Source organism: Hemicordylus capensis, chromosome 4, assembly GCF_027244095.1.
Source record: "Hemicordylus capensis ecotype Gifberg chromosome 4, rHemCap1.1.pri, whole genome shotgun sequence".
Lineage (NCBI taxonomy): Eukaryota > Metazoa > Chordata > Lepidosauria > Squamata > Cordylidae > Hemicordylus > Hemicordylus capensis.
The window spans coordinates 129999597-130019005 of record NC_069660.1 but is presented as its reverse complement, the minus strand read 5'-3'; the positions used below and the strand labels follow the sequence as shown (position 1 = coordinate 130019005).

The 19409-nt window shown below is 43.5% G+C and overlaps 1 protein-coding gene across 1 annotated transcript in view; it reads right to left on the bottom strand.

Moving 5' to 3' along the window:
- The window catches only part of BCAR3 (BCAR3 adaptor protein, NSP family member), a 166821-nt gene extending 152088 nt beyond the window's left edge, over positions 1 to 14733 (bottom strand). The window contains exon 1 of the mRNA XM_053248583.1: positions 14664 to 14733. The gene's annotated coding sequence lies outside the window, so the exon portion shown is untranslated. The remainder of the gene's footprint in view (positions 1 to 14663) is intronic.
- Between the last annotated feature and the right edge of the window lie 4676 nt (positions 14734 to 19409).

The following is a 19409-nucleotide window of genomic DNA, read 5'->3' as shown; positions in this document are numbered from 1 at the left end:
TGGCCACCATGATGTCACAGGAGTACATCCTAACTGTGTGGAGCACGCATTCAACTGGATTTGAACTCTATGTTCATCTGAATTGCCCCAAATTGCTCCAAACTCTGTTTAATTGTAAAACACCCTTCCTAGACTGATCCGACTGACCCCCTCATTTGCTGTTTTTAAAACAGTTGAAGACCTTACTCTATCAAAAGACATTTTCTTTCCCATACTGCCTTTTTATGGTACTGTTGTGAGATGTGGTTTAAGTTTCTGATCTGTAAGCTGCTTTGAGTTGGTGAGAAGTTGGGCAGAAGTGTAATAAAATAATAGGCAGCACACAAAAGCCAGAACTGTCTGTTTACGTTTTTGGCAACTAAGTCTACACATCAAAAGATCTTCCTTAAAAAGAGGTACAGGAGGGTGTAAATGTTTCCCAGTCCTGATAGCTGTCAGGAGACCACACAGCTACTGATAGAATCTTTGGCTCAAGAATGCTAAGGAAGAGTCTGAAGCAGAATTTTATGTCTGCTGACAAAGCTACCAGAGACTTGGCTCCAGTCTGCAAAGCAAGATCTGAATATCACTGTACACTGAAGAAAATCTTGCTGTGCTTATGCAGCTAATAAATGTGAACAAAACAGGAAGCAATGGATATTGGCTCGCTATTACTACATTTATTTATATACCGCTTATGGTACTGTTTACTTGACAGAAGGTTTTTTTCCTCTTATAATGCTGCAACTGTAGCAATATATTATGTCATTTCCCCCCTACCTGATCAACCTGCAGTTCTTCAGAGAGTTGAGTTGAGTTTAGGTTGAATTCTGGTTGAAAAATCTGTACTGGCTTTTTGGTTCAAGCTTATCCAGCTCTACTTCTAGAGCTTCACACATTTATTTTTTTTAGTATCTTTACAAGTGGAAGGTTAAAAGAGAACAATGTGATGTGAGAAAACATTGTTCAAGTGCCAAAAAGAGAGAGAGTTCCCGTTGATCATACACTCTCGCTCAGACACAGCATGTTATCCAAAGCAGACTCAAAACAATAACACTTCATAGTACGCTGTATTGCAGATAACAATACAGTCCTCACTGAGGGGGAAAAAACAGCGTGTCGTTACATTTAACAGACAGAACAGTAAAATTCCCAGGCTCTTAAAAAACGATGGGTTAATTTCCTCACCACAACATTCTAAAGCAAGGGATAAGTATGGTATCATACCAGTATCTCAGTTTTACATGGTTCAGTATCTCACTTTTACAATCGGTGTTAGCTTTATCTGGAAATTAGGAGGAAAAACTTCACCTGGAATGGCTTCTAACATTTTCAGAATACATGATCTTCCAGCTTTACACTCCAGTTCAAATGTTTAACAGGTTTACTCTTAAATCAGGGCTCACAAGCAGCATCAAACCCTGATTTCAAATCTTGATTATGGCAAGGGCTGTGTTTAATATAAACATGGTTATGGTCAAACTAGATTAACCATGGTTAAGGCTGTTGGAGGAAGAGAAGGAAGAATTCGAAAGTGTGAGGCGATGGGGGAAAGTCTAAGATTCTACAGCCCATTCCTGATCTCTTCACCTTGATTAGAGATGCATTTCTATTCTGTATTAATTGCCTGAGATAAAATTATCTATTTTGTAAACAGTGGAAGTATCAAATACAGTATTTAAACTGAGGCTATACACTTGAAGCAATGCACAATCTTCTAAAAGAGGAACTTGTTTATGAAATCAAAATTCAGTGGGGAAAAATGTTATGCATAGCATGTACAGTATCACTTTTGATAAGGTTTTAATTGCTGAGGCATATATTTTTCATATTTCACTTATCTCCAAGGACTCTGCTATGATTACATGTTTTATTCTTGAAAGTTCTCCTCTATATTACTGACAAAAGCCCTTGAGTTTGTTGATCCTAAACTGGCATTGAAATTACAGAGGAGATCAGCACAATTATTGCATGGCAGTTCTCTTTAAGTTGATATAATGTCAGAATACGACAAAAAGAAAGTTGAACCACTGGTAGGAAATCTTAGTCCACAATTTGCACACAAACAAAACACAATGAGGAAATGAATTTGCCACTGCCTATCCCTTTCACAGCCAAAACAATATTTCCCAACAATCTACAAAGCAACAACTTCCATAAAACTTATAATGCAAATGTGAAATCTAGTGTCAGAAGGTTCATTTGCATTACACATGTCTCTCTTCCACATTAGAAGCTATCAGGCACTTCAAAAACAGGAGAAGCTTAAAATTTAAGCCTCATGATGGGAAACTGTGATGTTTAATGCATCATTAGCTGAATGGGCTTAGTTTTTCCTTTCCTCAATAGCAGCTGTGGGGGAGGGGATCCAGATTAGGACCTTGGCAGGGCAAAAGGTTAAAGCTCCCCTCCTCCACATCATAGTCCCAGTCTGGACTGCCCCCACCCATTGCTTTTGACTAAAGAAAAACTAAACGTATCCTGGCTAATGCTGCATTAAACATCTCATGCAGTTTGAACTTAACACTGAAGTAACAGCATGAGGTGAGCCTTCTTGAAGGTCTAGTTGAGGAGCGCATGACTTCAGCAATCTGGCTGTTGCTGGACTACAACTCCCATCATCCCCAGCCATTGTGGCCAATAGTCAGAGGGGAGTTGTAGTCCAAGAACAGCTGGAGGCCAAAGTTGCACACGGCAATCTAGTTCCATCCACAGAGCCTGACTCCCTGGCCGAGGACATGACATCTTCGATGTAAAAGCATTCTTGATTCTCTCTACCTTCTTTTTACAGTGAAAACCAGCACCAAAGTAAAATATATATATACCACCTTGTATGCTATAATTTATGACAGTTAGTAATGAATTGTCATTTTATGGCTATGATCCAAAGCCCCACATGCAGAGGAATTTCCCATTCACTATGAAAGGAAATGCTTTGTATGAACACAGATTCCCCCCTGAGGTTATTCGGGGTTATCCCAAGCCTGCAGAAGACAATGAAGAAGTCCTTGCATTTATGGATTTGGATATACAAAATTTGATTGTGACTATCAGTTGGATACAACACAGTTTCCTCTACTTCTTGCTCCAATTGCAGCTGCTTCTTGGGTTTCAGGGGCAGTTTGTCAGATACCATAGAAGCAACAGACAGTACAGACATAGCAACTGCTGTGCAAGTGGAAGGGTGACATGTGAAGTTATGTACATATGGAGTTAGCTGCAAGCAAGAGAAATAACAGGTAAGGTCTGCAGCAGAAGCAAGACAGGTTCACCTGCAAGGATCTACTTGTGGTGATGGCCACTAGCTTGGATGGCTTTAAGAGGGGCTTAGAACATTCATGGATGGAGGACGGGTCTATCAATGGCTACCAGCCTCAGAGGCAAGATGCCTCTGAATATCAGTTGCAAGGGGAGCAACAACAGAAGAGAGGACACACCTTCATCTTTTGCCTGTGGGCTTTCCAGAGACATCTGGTTGGCTGTTGTGGACAATGTGAACTAGAAGGTCCTTGGGCCAGCTCCATCAGGGCTGTTCTTACTTAAGCACCAAAATATTTTCACCAAGACTACTACTTCTCATTACTTATCAATGGAATCAGGGCCAGTCTGATTAGAAAAGTACTGCAGAGGTCACCTGGGGTGGCCTCTGTAACACTGTAATGGAACTTGGGGAATTCCTCTCAGATCAGTGCTACATTTGTACTCTGACAGCAGAATCATAAGCATCTATCCCTGGAACCAAGTCCCAGTGGCTGACATTCCATGCTGTGGAATGCTGGCATTCTGTGGGGATGTTGTACACGTGAAATGTGGCCCCAGGAGTCTTGGGGAGGCAGGAAGTTGCACAATAACCTACAACCGTGTGTGGGCACTTGCATCACACTACTTCTGTAGTTTCCAACAACAATGGACACTCCATAAAATGCCAAAATCATATATATACAAGTTCAGCAAAAGTACATTGGTGCTGGCCGTGGCAGGCAGCAGTGGATATCCTTCTTTAGTGCCACTGCCCACAGCTACAGCACTGCAGATCTAACTGCAGGAAGCAGCACTGAAGTAAGAGGCTATTGCCCTTCCTGGACACTGGTGAGCTCAGTTCACCTGCATGCCATTGGAGGGTCCAGTGCCTTCACCCTTCATGCACAATGGGAGGGGGGCAGAACACCATGGGGGATCAGGAAGTCAAAGGCTTTGCCTTAGGGCTCCCTGCAACTTGACCAAGACTTGCTTACATAGGGCTGATTCAGACATAATGCCAAACCAGTTTCTCATCCTAGGGACCGATCAGATGCCCATCTCATTAATTTCAGCAAAGCTGTGGCATCAACTACTCCTAAAATGGGAGGGAATAGGTTTTTTTAATTATTATTTTTTTACCTTTATATCCCGCTCTTCCTCCAAGGAGCCCAGAGCAGTGTACTACATACTTAGGTTTCTCTTCACAACTACCCTGTGAAGTAGGTTAGGCTGAGAGAGAAGTGACTGGCCCAGAGTCACCCAGCTAGTATCATGTTTAAAAATGTTTAAAAAAACACTGTTGAAGGTTTGACTGAAGTAAAGTAAGTTGAGCACTTTGAAGCATTTCATAAATGCTGGGTGTTAATGTCCAACAAGTTTGTTTACTGCTAAAATAGGCTGCTAGCAACAGGCTCTATTGTCCCAATACTTCATTTTTGGGTTACATTGCTATCTTTCTAAGCATTTGGAAGCAATGTGAGAAACTCTTTCAGGTCATTATCAATTCCCTTTTCACTTTTGTTTTTCTATGCCTTGTCTGGAGATCATTAAAAGGCACATTCTTTGGAGTTTACTTTCTAGAAAGCAGGTGCTCTTAACATACAGACCTATTGTGATATCTTTTACAAGACCTGGCTTCTCAACTCTAGGGCCATAAAATACAGATCACACAATTTAATTGCTTTAAATGTATACCAAAGACCACTTGCACAGGATTTATATCCTAACTTGTGCCACACTGGAAAACCTCGTGGTTTTCTTCCCCAAAAATCTGTGCACAATGGAGTTGTCAGTTAATTTAGGGAGACCCCTTTCACTTAATTTTCCTAATTCTCCATTCCAAAGAACAATTATAACATGGCTTGTAAAAAGCTATGACATAATGGAAGACTTGTACTCTTGAAAATATTAAATTGTACAGATTTACTATGTAACATTATAACATATTTCTGTGACAGTCAAGTGTCATACTGGTGAAAATGTTTTATTTGTATGTGGAAAACCCAATTTTAAATCCCTGTTCAGCTATGAAGCTCTTTGGGTGGTCCTGGGCAAATCACTATCCCTCAACCTAACCTACCATTTCGGAGAGGAGAGCTGGTCTTGTGGTAGCAAGCATGACTTGTCCCCATAGCTAAGCAGGGTCTGAGAGAGATTCCTGCCTGCAGCCTTGGAGAAGCTGCTGCCAATCTGTGAAGACAATACTGAGCTAGATAGACCAATGGTCTGACTCAGTATATGGAAATTTCCTATGTTCCTATGTGGATAATACTATTGTGGGAAAACCTTTAGGAGAGGAGACAGAGCTGGTCTTGTGGTAGCAAGCATGACTTGTCCCCATAGCTAAGCAGGATCTGCCCTGGTTGCATATGAATGGAAGACTTGATGTGTGAGCACTGTAAGATATTCCCCTCAGGGGATGAAGCCGCTCTGGGAAGAGCAGAAGGTTTCAAGTTCCCTCCCTGGCTTCTCCAAGATAGGACAAGATTTTTTAGGACAAGATTTTTTTTATTGAACCAACAAACTACCAAAGCATACAGTATGTTGAGATTCCTGCCTGCAACCTTGGAGAAGCCGCTGCCAGTCTGTGAAGACGATACTGAGCTAGATAGACCAATGGTCTGACTCAGTATATGGCAGTTTCCTATGTCCCTATGTTGCTACGTCATTCTCAGCCATTGCTTGAATTACAGAGAGGCCAGGGAGAGGACCTACCCCACCTTAGCTTTTGTGACTGCCCTATTAACTACTGGACTGTTTTTAGAAAACTACAAGAGGACCATGATTGGTCTAAAATGTGGGGGAGGCCCTTTGGCAGCCTGCAAACTTCATTAAGCCTTACCATCTCTTCCCTCTGTAATGAAAGCACTGTTCTATTGTTCACAACCACTTAGAATAAAAGCGAGATAAAAATGTACTAAATATTTTTTAAAAAACACAACCATACACAGAGACTATTCTTGCTACTTTGGTCCCAGTGAAGTAAAGAGACTGCAGACATCAACTTCCCACAGCAGCAGTAATTCTACCTATATAAGAAAAAATATTTCGCATGTCATTTTAGCCTACAGTTGGTAGTTTGGACAACCCCACCTGCACTGAAGCTGCTGCTATGCTAGTTCATTGCCTCTAGTGCACCTTATATTTGCAAAACCCTTCATGGGAGCTCTAAGACAGACAAAATATATAGGGAAAGGAAAGTGCTACTCTTGGAGATAAAATTGTCTCTAAGCTCTACAGCCATACTGTAGGACATCGTCTCCACCAACAGTGACTGTGACTCGGTTGCAAGATAATCTACATTCATTCATTTATTTGATTTATATACCACCCTTCCAAAAATGGCTCAGGGCGGTTTACATCAAAATCAAAACTAAATCAATTAAAATCAAAACTAAATCAATTAAAAAATTAAAATCATTTAAACATTAAACATAAAAAACATTTAAAACTCAGTATAAAAAAATTTTCAACTATAAATCTAATTAAAAGCCTGGGTGAATAAATGTGTCTTCAATGCCTTTTAAAAAGTTGCCAGAGATGGGGAGGCTCTTATTTCAACAGGGAGCTCATTCCAAAGTCCAGGGTCAGCAAAGGAGAAGGCACGTTCCCCAGTAGCCGCCAAATGTGTTGGTGCCAACTGCAGACAAACCTGTCCAGTTGATCTTAACAGGTGTTGGGGCTCATGGTGAAGAAGACGTTCTCTTAAATACCCAGGGCCTGGGCTGTTTAGGGCTTTATAGGTAATAACCAGCACCTTGTATTTTGCCTGGAAACGTACTGGCAGCCAATATAATTATTTCAACACAGGAGTAATATGGTCTCTCCCAGATGAGCCAGAGACCAACCTGGCCGCCGCATTCTGGACCAACTGCAGTTTCCAGACTAGGTACAAAGGCAGCCCCACACAGAGTGCCTTGAAGTAATCCAGCCTAGAGGTTACCAGCATATGTACCACCGTTTTCAGGTTGTTCATCTCAAGAAACAGACGCAGCTGGCATATCAGCCAAAGCTGATAAAAAGCACCTCTGGCCACCACCTCTACCTGAGATACCAGAGAGAGGTTCAGATCCAGAAGTACCCCCAGACTGCATACCTGTTCCTTCCGGGGGAGCAAGACCCCATCCAGAACCATCAGATCAAAATCGTCTCCTGAGTTCCAGCTCTGCACAATAAGTGCCTTCATTTAATCTGGATTTAGCCTCAGTTTGTTATCTCTCATCCAGCCCATTACTGCCTCCAAGCATGCATTTAGGGAAGTTATGCTTTCTCCCGATGATATTGACACAGAGAAATAGATGTGGGTGTCATCAGCATATTGATAACACCCTGTATTATACATGTGTTACAGGTATACATGGAGTATACCTGTATAATACAGATATACATGCAGTATATCTGTATCATACATGCTGTTATACCTGTAGTATACCTGCAGAATACACAGAAATTTGTATTTCAAAACCTGCCCGGCCCAATCTTTGCACACCTCTCCCTCGAGCATGCCACCTAATGGTGCAACGTGGTAATGATTTGACTAGCAAGCCAGAGGTTGCTGGTTCGAATCCCTGCTGGTATGTTTCCCAAACTATGGGACACCTATATCGGGCAACAGCGATATAGGAAGATGTAAAGAGGCATCATCTCATACTGCGCAGGAGATTGCAATGGTAACCCCCTCCTGTATTCTACCAAAGACAACCACATGGCTCTGTGGTCACCAGGAGTCGACACCAACCCGATGGCACACTTTACATTACCTCCAGAACACCTGGTGGAGGGACATTTATCTAGTTTTGTATAAATAATGTGTGGATTTGCAAAAGTGACTGGAGAATAGCTGCTCATATTGAAGCTTGAGGTTGTGAATGGGTTTTACCCTTGGACAATGAGCGGTTGGTATGTCTGGAATCCAACAAGAAAAAATGTTCCTTAATGGTCCAGAATGCTTCCTTAATAGGAGGTGTTCCTAGAATGTGAGATATCTGCCATCAGAGTCCAATAAGATGTCACATAGCTCCACTTAAGAGAATATGTTGGATGTGTGAATATAAAGAATCCACAAAAGTAGCAGAAATGAGTATAACTGGTGGTTGATTGTGGGACAACATTCCACAAGCCATCATCTAATGCTCAACCTGTATTAGGGATGTGCACGAAAATCTTCGGCGCTGGTGGAAGTAGCACTTTAAGGGCGGAGGAGGGTGTACTCACCCCTTTAGCCGCATTTCCCCCACCGGCGCGCTGTTGTTTTTAAGCCCCTCGGGGCAGCAGCGTTCCTCCCTGCCACCCCGTTTCCCCCGTCGGCCAGAAGTGGCCGTAAGTCGCGAGCGCGCGTGTGCCCGTCGTGTGTGCATGCGCACATGGCAGAAGGGGTGTGTGCATGCACACGACAGGCGCACGTGTGCTCACGACTTCCGGCCGATGGGGGAAACAGGGCGGCAGGGAGGAACGCTGCTGCCCCGAGGGGCTTAAAAACAACAGCGCACCGGCGGGGGAAATGTGGCGGGAGGGGTGACTACATCCTCCCCCACCCTTAAAGTGCTACCCCCGCCGGCACTGAAACAGCCCCCAGCGCCGAAACATTTCGGAGGCCTCCATAATGGCCTCCGAAACATTTCGGGCACAAGCCTAACCTGTATACTGGTAAATAAAGAAAGTAAAGACCATGCCGTCGAGTTGGTGTCAACTCTTGGTGACCACGGAGCCATGTGATTTTCTTGGTAGAATACAGGAAGGGTTTACCATTGTCTTTTCCCACGCAGTATGAGATGATAATGCCTTTCAGCACCTTCCTATATTTCTGCTGCCCAATATAGGTGTTTCCCATAGTCTGGGAAACATACCAGTGGGGATTCAAACTAACAACCTCCTGCTCCCTAGGCACTTCTCCGCTGAGCCCCAAAAAGACATAAGCCTCTAATTATCTATCTTCCAAAGGAAGCCAGATTCCAAATAGTGCTGCCATGGAACATCTGTCTGATTGGGGAAGTGGGGAGCATGCATAGCAAGAAAATGCTGAAGCTGGAGAACACCTAACGAACTCCAACACAAAGCAGATTTCAAAACAAAGGAAACATGTTCATGCAACGTTCTATTGAGTTGCAACTCTGTCATCAAGTATACTACTAGACAAGACAACTTCAAGACAAAATTCAGACAACTGAATTTGTCCATAGATTAGACAGACTCACAGAAGACTGTAATGTTAACAGCAGATGTAAATGTTTGAGGCTGGAAATGAATAGCAAGTAGTAGATCAATCTGTCATCATTAAACCTCCTTGAGGTTCCTGATCTGGCTGTTGCTGAGCTATACTGACCACTGGTTTGACTCAGTACACACGTGCCCAACAAGCCATTCCACTAGCTTAGTGAAAGGTATGGTATATTTGTTGTTGTAGAGTATATAATGAAGCAATATGACTTATGTTCTCTGCAGCCATTTTTTATTTTCCTACAATCAGGTTGACTGAAGGGCTGAATTAGACATTTTAGCAGACAGCATGCCATCAAACATCTGTAAAGTGAAGGCTGAGTGGGTGATTCTAAGCAGAGAAGTGGGTTTAGCAGGGAGCGGAACTGAGGAGAAGTTAATGGAGGTGGAGTCGTGGAGGAAACGTAGAAGTGGGAGGAGCCCTACTTCTTTGTTTCTTCCAAAACTCCTTCACTTCAGTTAATTTTCTCCTGGCTGGGCTTAGAGACCAGACATAATCCTGGTTCAGGAGAAAATCAGGTTTGGGACAGATTGCAGGGGGGGAAGCATCTTTCCTCATCCCCTGCTTTGAAATCAGGAGATGAGGAAAGGTGTTAGCATCTCACTGCATCTACCGCTTTTCATCTGAAATTACTTAGCGTTTTACAGCTGTTCGGCAGTATCCCACATCCTAAGACATAGGTCTGTCACCACTCCATCTAGCTCTATCTTGAAGAAGTAATGTGATTGTGTCTTTCCCAAAGACTGAGTATCTTCAAAGACTCTTAAACTTCCATCTATTAAACCTTCTCTGTGGCTAGTGTAGACTTGCCAGATCACATCTCCAAACACAGATACTTTGGCCACAATCCAATACAGCTAAGTATGCTTAAGCCAAGTATGCTTAAGATGTCAATTAGTTTACAGAATTTAATATATTTATTCAATTGTGATCATAGTATTGTGACATTTAACATAAGGGATATTTATTTAGTTCGTTTATATACCACTTTTAAAGAAGATGTCCTCAAAGTACAAAAGAATAAGATGGGTGATTACCTGTCCTAAAGGAAAATTAAGTCAAAATACACACATAATAGCAGAGGCAGACCAGTTATTGTAGTGCCTGAGGCAAGGCACAAAATGCTGCCTTGTCCCATGCCTTTGTTGGGGACCAGTCCCCTTTCAAAACCAAACCTTGCAAACCTTTGAAAGTGCATGGCAGCAGGGAAGGGAGGAATGAAGGTTGCTAGCAGCCTTCTCTTCTCTCCTCATGCTTCTTGCCAGCTCCTCACACTCCCTGCAAAGCTTGCAAAGGTCCAAAAGAGCTCCTCCAATGGCAACATCATGGGGGCATCTTGCTGCCCTACTGGTGCCCCAATAATCTGCTGCCTGAGGCAACCGCCTCACCTCGCCTCATCAAAGGGCCACTCCTGCACAAAGGAAACAACAAAATGGAGAGGGGCCAAGCCAATGGAGGGTCTCGCCATCTTGCCTCTCCTGCAGTTGATTCTCATTCAGAATGACATACATGAGCCTGAAGCTCAGCTCTCCTTAACTCTGCTCATGCATATAATTCTGAACAAGGACCAACTGCTACTTGACCCCTTCTCTCCAAAAACTAGGTACTCCTCCAGCCATTTCTACTAGACTTCAGCAGAGGGTTGTATGAAACTATGACGACTCTTAAGCTCAATACCACACAACTTAATTTTTTTTTAACCCAGTTGTGTTGTATTATAAATCATTACAATTTTTATAATTTTAAACCAAAATATGCAGATTAACAAGAGTTGGTGTTCTCTGGGACAAAGGAAGTATTCTGAATGTGAGGTAAGAAAACAGACCCTCCAATCACTGTAGAAGAGTCCATAGAATTACCTTGGCACTGAACAAGTCTATTGTATTCCAAATAATACACTAGCCAATTAAGCAGCTGTAGCTAACCCGCAACCTTCCTACCCTCTCAGGCAAAGGTTCTGGTCTATTTAACTAAGAAAGCACTTTGGTTGTTCATATCATCCAGTTTGCTGCCTGTGGACTCAATCCTTTCTTCCACAGTTGTACAGTAGAATCTTCTATGTGAAAAAGACAAGGTGAATCTCATAGAAACACATTTAAATGTAATACTGCACGGTGTTGATTGCCTGTCTGCTGAGATAATTGAGCTATCCAGGAAAGAAATATTATTCAAGATCCATTACTGACTCTGCATGATCTCTAAAACCCTTTTTGTCTTTATTTTGTTTAGATAACAAAACTACTCCTAGCTATTCGTGGTAGCATAAGATCAAGCATGGTCCAAGAGTCACTTCTAATAGACCTATTATCTCTTTCTTTGGAAAGGCTCTATGGGATAAGTCAGATTCTTCTGTTAATGAATTACATCTACAAACACATTAAACTGAACATGATTTCTCTTGACCAAATCTCTTGAACAAATAGGCATAATAGAGACAAATTGCAGTGAGTTTGCAGCCATTAGCTCACTGGCCATCTCTTTGGCCGGCTTCAGACATACATATTAACAGCAGTTAACACTAACCGGAATTAAAATTACAGACTCCAAATCGCACCGCAGATGTGCAACTAAACACCATTATTCTAACTGGAGTAGAGGGGAGCTCCTCCCTGCCACTCAGCCTCCCAGTCTGATCCCAGCCAGCTCCGCAGCCAAACTGTGGGCAAAGCATCACTGCTTCAGCTGCTTGGCCGTGACTGGCTATGATCTCCAGAGAGACGTGCCGAGCAAGAAAGTGCATTTTTGGATCGCCCTACCCACCCTTGGCAGAGGAAGCTCAGTGAAAGCCCTTTAAATGCCCCGCAATGCCAGAACCACTTCTGCCAGTCATGGCACCACCGCCCACCCCCAGGGGTCCCGCACCCAAAAGCACGACACAAACTCCAATCCCGTGGGGGGGGGTCTGGAGCACGGGGGGATGGAATCCCACTTTCTTTGAGGGAGGGGAGGGGAGAACCCATATTCGCCAGAATGGGATATGCAGATGGAGCAGGGCAAAAGAGGCTGGAGAGTCTGACCACCCCCCCCATTACCAGGGGAAATGTTGCGAGACCCCAGCAGAGCACTCCAGCCAGACCCATCACTAAGCCGCTGCAAGCAGCTTGCTGCCCAGTGGGCTAACAATCTCACGAGAGGGCCAGTCCATTGGGGATATACCTGAGCCTATTAAGGCGTTATCCCCACCCACAGACTGAGAGCTCACAAGCTGGGCTAGCCACTTAGCCACCACGGAATTCAAGGGGGGCCCACTGTAGGTGGGGCCCCCAGGAGCAATAAAGCAGTTTCTGGGACACCCGTGACCTGTCACTCTCATGCCCAGCCGCTGCGTCCTGGGTCAGCTGTCAGTTTCCTTGAAAAAGGATCTCAGCTGACCCAAGACTGTCCTCAATGACCTGTCCTGCTCATGAGCTAGCCTCTGTGGGCATCTACCCCGCAAAAGGGAAGGGGCTGGGGCCCCCTTCCCCACCTTTTATATGTGAAAAACAGAACTTGGCTGCTCTGGAAGCCCTTCTAGGGGGTCTGCCTTTCAGAGCCTGCCCATAGCACCCCCACAAATCCCAATGTGGGCAGTGGGTGGGCACAGTGTGGACAGTGGAGCAGACCCTTACAGCCATTTGAAATTCCCGGGCCAGGGCTGGCGTTGTGGCATATGTAGATCTAGAGGCATGGAGATTCCCAGCAGTACAGAACCCCGGTTTCCAGCCACCGTGGGACAGCTGTGTCGCACGTTGGAGGCTGCGGGTAGGGGTGCACATCTCCACGTTGGCGGGTGGGTTGGCAGGGCACAGGGTTTGACAGCGGTTTGGTGGTGGTTCAAGCAAGTGCCAGGAAAGCACTTGCTTGAATGCCCATCCCCGCATCTTTCCCACATGGAGCATCCTCCCTCACTCCCCTTAGTTTGTCACTCTCACGAGAGTGTGGTCCGTGGGGTAGTGGGCTGGTGTTTCAGCCTAAAACACAAATACCATTGCATAAATTTTCAATTAATGCCCAACAGGTGATTCTTCTCATGAGCAAGACTCAGGGAACAAACATCCACCCCACAGGAAGGGGCTGAGCCCCCCTTCCCCACCCTTTCTTTGTGAACAATAGCACTTGGCTGCTCTAGATCCCCGGCTTGGGTCTGCCTCTCGGGTTCCCCCTCTTGTTCCCCTGCGCATCCACTTGGTGTGTTTGTGCTTGTGGACACCGTGACTGCTCGCCCCGAGTAGCTGAGCAGCTTGACAGGATGGCCAGTCCGGGATGAGGCATGTTGGAATCCCTGTAGACTGGCAGCTCCATATCTGCACAGCTGACAGGAGGGATAGGGCTGGTTTTCTGAGCGGCTGCCAGTGAGAAGTGGCGAAAGCATGGAGAGGCTGCATCCTCAGGCAGGTTTGCACCGCATCCTCTATGACTGGAATTGGGAAATGGGCGCTTAACTGCAGTTAGGGATGAGTCTGCCTTCTGGCATAATGCTTCGGCGGCAAAACTGCGGTTATTGGCAGTGAACCTTGGAGAAAACCTCAGGTCCCAATTGGAGTTTGTCAGGGCAAACTGGAATTAACTTTTGAGGCTTAACAGGGGTTTTGTGCATTCGGGTATACTAGAGTTAAAAGCTCTGGCAGCTTTAACTGCCATTAAAGTGTACATGTGAACCGGGCCTTTGTTAAGCTGTGGGCCAAAAGGATGCTCCTGAATGGCTCTACATCATCCCCGGAGGAAGTCATAAGCAGTCAGTACAGAGTGATATTACAGCTAGGGGAGGGAGAGAATGAATGAATTTTTGGAAGGCATGTAATGAAGGAGCCAGGCAGAAAGCTGGAGCACCTCAGGGTGCAGAGTCTTGCTCTCTGGGAACTGAAATAACCTATTGCTAGGAGCATAGGGAGCTGCCTTCTACCAAGTCAGACCATTGGTCCATCCAGCTCAGTATTGTCTTCACAGACTGGCAGCAGCTTTTCCAAGGCTGCAGGCAGGAGTCTATCTCAGCCCTATCTTGGGGACGCCAGGGAAGAAACTTGGAACCTTCTGCATGCAAACATGCAAGTGCTCTTCCCAGAACAGCCCCATCTCTTGAGGGGAATATATTATAGTGTTCACATCATAGGCGGAACGGGGGTGGGGGCAGCCAGAGCACGTGCCCTAGGCGCCACTGAGGAGGGGGTGCCATGCCAGTTCCTGCCTCCCCCACCCCACCCCAGGTTCCTGCCCACCTGCCCAGCCCCAGGGCCCCTCATCCACTTGCCATCCTGCTTGTCTTGCCTCCGCCTCCGGCCTAGGATCTGAGCAGCCTGCAAACTGCAGAGCTCTTCTCTTCCCGCCTCTCAGGTGATTGGCAGGTGGACGGGGCTTCCAGAGAGGCCTCAAGTAGGCCTCACTGAAGCCTGAACTCGGCAGGCCCCAGCAAGCCAGGAAGGAAGCAGGCAGAGTTCTCTGCAGCACAGCAGACCCTCTGCCCAGACCATCCAGCACAGCTTTTGCAAGGTAGACTGTAAATTCCTTTTTGTGGTTACCCCCACCCCGGGATATATAGGGATCTGCTTGCCATAGGGCTTTGATATGGGCGGGGGAGACTGAGAAGTCTGAATATTTAATTTAAAACAGATTGAAAAATTTGCTGGCTTTAAAAACAAAAAACTATCTTAAAAGGCCTATAAGTGGTTTGTTTCATGGCAGCAAATTACAAAAACTTTTGGAACAAATATTTATTTATTTATTCATTCATTCATTCATAAATGCACTTATGTTCAAGTTGTTTTGCAACCCAGAAGGTCTGAGTGAGAACTGTGAAGCATGTGTTGTGCTTTTATTTTATTTTATTTTATTTTATTTTATTTTACTTGTGTGTGAACTGCTCTCCAATAACTTGCAGGGACTTCAGGGTAAATCTGGCCAACATGTGAATGCAGCACCTCCATTCCAGAGGAGATGTGTGTTAAAGGGCTTGAAAAGCCTCGTGTGAAAAACCTCCTGGAATCAAACTTTTCTGAATTTGTTCAGAATTCTGAGAAAACAAACATAGGCTCACCCTGCATAGTTGAAAGTCTCCTTTGCTAATCTGCAGCAAGGGGGCTATTTTAATAATTAGCGTTGCTAGTGTGTTCTAGGCATTAAAAGTAGCACAAATATATAGTACTCAATGTATATCACTATATATTGTGAAGTGTGTGTGTTTGTAGTCAGTGAAATGTATTTTCAGGCAGCATACTTATTTTGAAATATCAGACTTAAATCCTTGGGAGCCTGGGGTGTGTGGAGGCCCTGGACTTTGAGGGGCTGGGGGCCCATTTTAAAATCTCATCTTGGCCCATTCCAACCTTGCTATGCCCCTGGCGGTCACTACACATGGGTTTCTGCACAACACCTGCACAGAAGAAACTTCCATGTAGAAAATGTGTCTCTTGTCAGTTGACTCTGAATTTTCCATCCATGACTGGGATATCTGAAAGTTAGGGTCAATAATAAAAGAACAGCACACTGCTTGTGACAGGAAAGGGCAAATTACAATGATTTCTTAGTCTGGCAGGGGCTGGTTTTGGCCCTGGCAGAACTTGGCTATCTGCTCCTGTTGCAAATTCCTCAGTCTAGTGTGGCAAACTAATGTATCCTCCTCCCTCTTGGTGTCAAAGTAAGCACTAGTGTGTTGAATGAGCGTATACCCCATCATGAGCTAACAGTCATCACAAGACAAAGGATGGCAGGAATCATTCACTGGTTCATAGACATCCCCGCCACCTTCTTCTTCCCCTATTTTGCTAGTGGCTATTTGGGCAGGTGATCCTCTAGGACAAAGTTAAGTTTTTTTAAAAGAATGAGATGAGACAGCGAAAATGACACTTGGAATCCTCACATAACTCCTGACTGTTCTAAGTCTTTTATAGAGATGGCTCGTGTTTTCAGGTTTTGATCAACAACCATGTCTAGATGGTACAGTGTTCCTTTTAACAGGTATTTCCAGATATTGTTGACTACAAGTCCCATCATTCCTGTTTGGACAGGGGCACAATTTCAGTGCTCGCCCTAGGCACTATTTTCCCTAGCTACGCCTCTGGTTCACATATCTCTCATTCAAATGCAAACCAAGGTGGATCCTGCTTAGTAAAGTGGGTAATTCATGCTTGCTACCACAAGACCAGCTCTCCTCCCATGATTTATGGATCCCATAATCCCATAATTTATCCCATAATTATCCCATAATTGATCCCATAATTTATGGATCCCATGATTTATGGATCCCATAAATCTGATTTATGGGAATGCTCTGCTATCTTCCAATCAATCTAATGCGTGTAATTTTTACAAATATTACAAAAGGACCATATGTCTCCAGGGATCTCTCCTCCATGGCAAACCATAATCTAAGCAGTGCTATACCTCTGGAATTTCTCACCACTCTAAGTAGGGGAGTTGAGGACATGTGATACTATATTTCTGCTGCTAAACCTAGAATCTACTGAGAATCTACTGAGAAGCAAACAAAATGCCTTATTCTGCAGCAGAATCCAGCCAAATGTATGTATTAAAGCTGAAATCCTGAGATCAGCTGATTCAGAGTAAGCTCTGTTGAATTTAGTGAAGCTTACTTCTGTGTATAAATGCATAAGGCCATACTTCAAACCCCATTTATTTTGACAAGAGAAACTTAAGCAGGTACTAACAATCTGCTAGTATGTCAGCACTAGACCCCTAATAGTCTAAAAATGGGTTGATCAGTACATTTTGAGTGAATAAATGGGGTAGTGTTTTTTGATTGCTTATGACCCTAGTAGAATTATTAGTGATTGAGTGTTTTCTGTAGATTAATGCTTTAAAAATACTAATAAAATAATAAATATTGCCATGGGGAAACTTTCTTTTTCATTTTTAACTGCCAGTCTATTACTTCAGATAGAAAATGTTGGAATAGTAAAGTCGTTTCACCACCATGTGATCACTGTTGCTTATTATGCATTTTAAGCTTCTTAATATTATACTAATGCTAAAAGCCAAGACTTTACTTGTTTGTATAAAGGTAAGTAAACTGCACACCTTATCTTGCAGACAATGTCTTCTCTTAGAATTTGACAGGAGGCATTTTATGACATGCTTAACTTCTTCACAGATATTAAGTGTGTGCCTCCTTGTTTTTGCTCAGCATATAGAAGAACACTTTCCAAAGTGAAGTCAAAACTAATAGTGTACACAGTTTATGCCAGCTGAAATTGAATTCCTCACTGCCTGAAGTAGTGAATTCCTCATTTTCTGGTGGATAGTTTGTATTTTCCCTCAACCAGGGAGGGGAAAAATCCATGTGAGTGCTAATAAGTATTGCATATTTAAATAATTTTTTAAAAAAATGCTATGACTTTCTAGTCCCCTTAAACTTGAAACAGAACTTTTTAATTTGCTATAGCTTTGGCAGCTAAAATGTGCATGCTATTACAAGCAGTGCAGTTCTAAGCAAACAGCTCAATTTTATATTTTAACTGTAGTCCATACAGATAAAAAATGAAAGCCCTGATGACTTGGCCTTTCAACAGACTATATTATGGGGAAGTTTGAAAGAAGTTCCACAAACAACTCTGTTCAAGTCTTATGGGGCAATCCATATTTCACTGAAGTCAAGAGCAAAATTCCCATTAACTTTAATGGTTCTGGATTGCACCCTGAAGTTCCTGTTCTAGGTGGAGATTCATGAGATCATATTTTGTTCTGAATGGTCTTGTCGAGCATTCAGTTAAAGTAACGAGCAAACATTAAAAGAAAGAAAGAGAAGATTTTCCTAGAAAGGTTTGTTGTGAGCAACCAGAAAGGAACTAAGAACCCCTGCTGTTTCTCTGCTTCAAATTCTTCCCTCCCAAAACTTGTTAAAATGCAACATAGCATGAGGGCATTGTTGCAACATAGCATTTGTGCAAAATGTGTAATTTGCTCCCAACCTTATCATTAAGGAGTGCTTTTTAAACTTCTGAGGAATCTCAAGATCTCTTTTAACAGTTTGAAAATCATGATTCAAGAGAATGGCTTAAGATTTTTGAATCCATGCAACTGAACACCTTTAAAAGTTTGCATGATTTTTCTCATCAAAACCTGGTTTCTTATCTCCACACTATCGTATCATTCCTCAAAAAGCATGAAGTATACTGAGACACCCAGCTCAGACAACCAGATAGAAACAGAGATATGTTTAGTTACTTTTTTCTTCTGTCCCCTGAAGGTGTTTTTGGTTCTGCAGGGGGGGAAATCAGGTTCAGGGGCGTATCTAGGGTAGGGCAGGCAGGGCACGTGCCCCGGGCGCCACTTGAAGGGGGCACCATTTTGTAATTTTATTTTTTTTAAAAGGCTGCCAAAACCAAAATGGCCACTGTGCATGCTCAAATGGCCTCTTTGAGGCCCTAGGTCATGCCAGGCTTTGCAGAGGCCATTTGAGCATGCGCGGTGGCCATTTTGTTTTCAGTGGCCATTTTTTAAAAAAAAGATTATTTTTTAAAACGGCCACTGCGCATGCTCAAATGGTCCCTGCGAGGCCCTAGAGGCCAGCGGGGTGAGGGGGAACCTTTGCAACCCCCCAGCCTTTAGGAAGCCCCACAAAGGGGCTACGTGTAAAAATAATAATTATATATATATATATAATATAAGACACTGTACACATATTCAGATTGGCACTATGTACAGAGAATCAGGACTTGTGAATACTGAGCTGATGCTTATGACTAGGGTTGTATTCATTTGCTCTTACTTTGCTTCTTGTGATAAGTGAGTTAAATGTTATGTCTTGCTAATATGGCTATTAATGGTGAGTTTGTCTTTGAATCAGTGTGAAAACCTTAATATTAAGGCCCACTGGGAGTTTCTTGCTCTCTTTCTCTCATTTTAACTGTCTTTCTGAAAGACTAGAATATATTCCAAGAGCGGTATATAAATGTAAGTGCTATTGCTATATCCTTTAATTATTTACAGAGTATCTGGGAAAAGTCAAATTCTCCATTGATTTTTAAAACTTATGTAATGG